This window comes from Nannospalax galili, unplaced genomic scaffold (genome assembly GCF_000622305.1).
Source record: "Nannospalax galili isolate Female #2095 unplaced genomic scaffold, S.galili_v1.0 scaffold955, whole genome shotgun sequence".
NCBI lineage: Eukaryota > Metazoa > Chordata > Mammalia > Rodentia > Spalacidae > Nannospalax > Nannospalax galili.
In genome coordinates, this window is record NW_008336901.1 from 133,660 (window position 1) to 138,290 (window position 4,631).

A 4,631-nucleotide genomic window follows, 5' to 3' on the forward strand; every position below is an offset into this window, starting at 1 on the left:
CTATATAGTGAGTTCCAGGACAGCTGGGGCTACAGGGAGACCCTGTCTAAAAAAAGATTAATTAATTAATTAATTATATTACATTAAATAAATATTTAAAGGCCAATAAAGTCTTATTTGTGCTTCCCAAATGCTCTAAGGTGGTGTCCATCCCTTAGAGTCTGATAACCTATCAGGCATCACACCCTTAAAGAAAACTGACTTTCGCTTTCTCAGCAGCTATCAGTTGCCAAGAGACCCTCAGCTAGGGCCAGGGTTTCTTGTCCAACTCCCCTGTCATTGCTGGGTTTTTGTCTGACTTGGGCTCTCACACATCTTATGCATGCTGTGTTATGCAAGTCTTATGTAAGTGCTATGGGTTCTTATGTGTAACTGCCCTGTGGTGTCCAGACAACATGGTTTCTTCGTAGTCATCCATGACCTCTGGCTCTTAAAATCTTTCCACTTCCTCTACTTGAGTAATTTCTAGCCTTTGGATGAGAGTGTGATATGGCTTTCCAGTTTAGGGTTGAACACTCTGCAGTCTCTTATTCTTTGTATGTTGACCACTTGTGGGTCTTTTTGTTAATCACCACCTGCTGCAAGAAGAACCTTCTCTGGGAGATCCTAGCAGACAGCCTGAGAAGGTGGGTTCCAACCATCACTGGTGTAGGAGCTGTGATCGCAGCAGACCGCCAGAGCATGCTGAGTTCTGGACTTCCTCTGACCTCTCTCTGACAGAAGAGCTGAGAACGCAGGGGACTTCCCTAGAGCCCCAAATCCTGCCTCTACGTGGTGGTGAGTTTCGCCTAATTGCCATACCCATTCCCCTACCTGGGATTTCCTGAGGCCCCTCCTGAAGCCCCAGGGCAGATCTGGCTTTGATAGGCTAAGGCTTAGATCCTAGCAGACAGCCTGAGAGGGTGGGTTCCAACCTCCATCTGTGTAGTGGCTCTGATCACAGCAGACACTCAGAGAGTGCTGAGTTCTAGCCTCCCTCTGGCAGAAGGCCTGAGAACACAGGGGAATACCTGAGAGACCCTGTATTCTGCTTCCACATGGTAGTGAGCTTCCCCTAATTGTGCCATACCCATCCCCCAACCTGGGATTTTGTGAGGCCCCTCCAAAGGCCCAGGGCAGATCTGGATTTGGCAGGGGAGGCTAAGATCCTAGCAGACAACCTGAGAGGGTGGACTGCCTGAAAGTGCCCAGATCCTACTTCCACATGGTGAGGGAAGCCTGAGTGTACCTGACTGGAACCTGAATTGGGCTTCTGAGGGTACTCCTGAATAGCTGATCTGAAGCCACCAGTTCCTTCCAAATTAAACCTGAGGCAATCTGAACCCTGTACCAATCAGCTTTACATAACCAGTAAAGAAAAGATCTAGGCACCCAGATAATACAAACAGAAGCATACTTGAACTTAATTCACATATCAGAATCATAAACAACAAAAGAAATTCACATGCCAAAATTACAATGAAAGAATAATAAATGGAAAGCCAAAACACTATGTTCCCCCCAAACTTCACCAATCCTACAGAAGACTTCTACAAGGAGAACCACCCTAGAGATAACCCAGGACACTGGAATTAAAAGAACAATCATAAACATGATCAAGGAATTCAACAAATTTAAAGAACACACAAACAAATCAAAGAACTAAAAGAAGATAGGGATAATTATGTTTCTTCATTTAATATCCTTGAGATCAAGTTTGGCCTTATGAGCTATGCCTTCTATTTGAGAATACAAGGTATAAAACTTTGCTCAAAATGTCAGTAGCAATGAAACAAGAGGGGAAAGCCTCACTTCTATAATGAATGAAATGGAAAACAGAGTATCAAGATTAGAGGATAAAACTGAACTATTGGCCCACTCAAGCAGAGTATGAAAAAAAAAAAAACACTCAGGAATGCAATATGCAAGAGATGTGGGACATGATGAAAAGATCAAATCTACAGATCATAGGAATAGAGGAAGAAGAATAATTTCAGGTTAATGATGTTGAACAGATCTTAAACAGGACTCTACAGAAGAGATTTTCCCAAAATTAAGGAAAGACATCCCCATACAAATACAGAAAACACTTAGAACACCAAATAGACAGGATCAGAAATAAAGCTCCCCATGACATATCATAGTAAAAACACAAAATGTACAGAACAAAGAGAGAATACTGAAATCAGCAAAGAAAAACATGTCACATACAAAGGAAAGCCCATCAGAATTACAGCTGACTTATCAATGCAAACTATGAAAGCCAGAAGAGCCTGGACCAAGGTATTCCAGCCCAGAATAATTTACCCAGCAAAAATGTCTATTGTATTTGAGGGGGAAAGAAAAATCTTACATGACACGAAAAGCCTGAAAGAATACATGTCCAAAAAACCAGCCCTTCAAAGAATGCTTGAAGTAATACAGAGAGCGGAGAAACTACAAACCAGGGGACACAAAAGAAAATAAATAAAGGTATAATCTAGGAAACACAAAAATTAGAGAACATAAACAGCAATCAAAATGACACCAACCAAAACACATCAATAATAAATTTAAACATCAGTGGGTTGAACTCCCCAGTCAAAAGACACAGGCTAAGTGAATGGATTAAGAAACAAACCTATCTCTTTGCTGTCTGAAAGAAACCCATCTCACCTTCAAGGACAGGCACTACCTTAAGATAAAAGGATGGAAAAGAATATTCCAAGCAAATGGAATTAAGAAATAAGCAGGGGTTGCGATTCTAATATTTGACAAATAGACTTCAAAGTAAAACCAATCAAAAGAGATAAAGAAGGTCACTTCATTCTGATCAAAGGAACGGTTAACAAAGAAGATATTACAAAACTGAACATATATGCACCAAACTCTGGTGCACCCAAAATCATAAAAACAATACTATAGGACTTTCACACACAGATTAACCCCAACACAATAATAGTAGGGGATTTCATTACACCACTGACTCCATTAGACAGGTCAACTGGACAAAGAATTAACAAAGAGACATCTGAATTAAATGATACTATACATCGAGTGGACCTAACAGACATCTTTTGAATATTCTACCCAAGCACCAAATAATACACTTTCTGCTCAGTACCCCATTGAACATTTTCTAAAATTCACCACATACTGGGCCACAAAACAAACTTCAACAAATGCAAAAATATTGAAATAAATCCCATGCAGACCATCAGACCACAATGCAATAAAGCTCAAAATCAACATTGGACAAATCCCTAGTAACTACATAAACTCATGATGATTAAACAACACACTGCTAAACAATGAGTGGGTCAAAGAAGAAATTAAGAAAGAAATAAAAGAATTCCAAGAATTGAATGAAAAGTACAATACAACACAACACAACCTCTGAGGGAATTTTATAGCTCTAAGTGCTTATGTTATAAAATTAGAAAGAGCACAAATAAATGGCCTAACACTTCAATTCAAGGCACTGGAAAGGCAAGAATAAATGAAACCCAAACCCAGCAGAAGAGAAGAAATAACAAAAATGAGACCAGAAATCAATGAAATAGAAACAAAGGAAACAGTACAAAGAATCAATAAATCTAAGAGCTGGTTCTTTGAAAAGCTAAGCAAGATAGACATGTCGGGGATCCTGCCCTGACACAAGAGCTGGGGAAAGGGAGATGAGCTGTCCACCTGTTTCCCACAACCTCCCCGGGAGACAATCAGATGCTACAGGAAGCCAGTCAAGCAGGAACTCGTTTATTGCAGATGTTACAGGGCTTATGAAGGCAAAAACCACAAAGGAAAATCCCCTCCCCATCCAAGAGTCCAATCATGTTAAAGGTCAACTTGAGCATGCAGTCTCCTCTCCATAGCACAGCATAGAATTCACAAAGTGATCACACGCTGCCAAGATGCACAGAAATGACAGGAGCCAATTAGCAATTCTTCAAAACAAGTCTGGCCACACCCCAGCTATTTCCTCTAGGCGCCAAACAAGTCTGGTCACACCCCAGCCATTTCCTCTAGGCACCTTCTTGCCTTGCCCCTGGCCTCGGGCCCCCGCATCTCTCCCCCGTCTTGTTTTAAAAGTGAGGTTCCTCAAGGATAGCCCCAGGGATGGGGAGTACCATCCCCTTTCCCCTCTGCTGCTATGGCCTCCCTGTCTTAGGTTGCCTCTCCTCAGGTGCTGAAGTTGCCCATCCTTGGGTAACCATGACTGCCCTCATGGCCCCTGTCTTAGGTTCATCAGTCTGGGAGGGTCTTACCCATCATTGGGATTAGACATGCATTTAGATGTTGGGGGTCTATTCCATAAGGGGGCAAAACAACCTGGGCCCTCAGGCTAGCTTAAGCATCCATGCTTGGATTTGTCTTGAGGAAGGGCCTGAGGGGGATTGGGTGGGCAGGGCAAGTTGGACCAGGACTTTCTTCATCTGTCTTTGTCTTCTGATAACTGAGCAGAGACACATGAGGAAAACAAAAACTAGCACAAGCATTAGAAACATGCTCCCATACTTTACTAAAGGAGGAGTCCATTGATAAGACCGGAGCCTGAGTATAATTTAGAGCAATAATCTAATTGGTCAGCAATATGGAATAATTAAGAAATTGTTGGTTCCAGTGGCTGTGAATATAATCCATGAGTTGTAGGTGCTATTTAGTAATATTTTGAA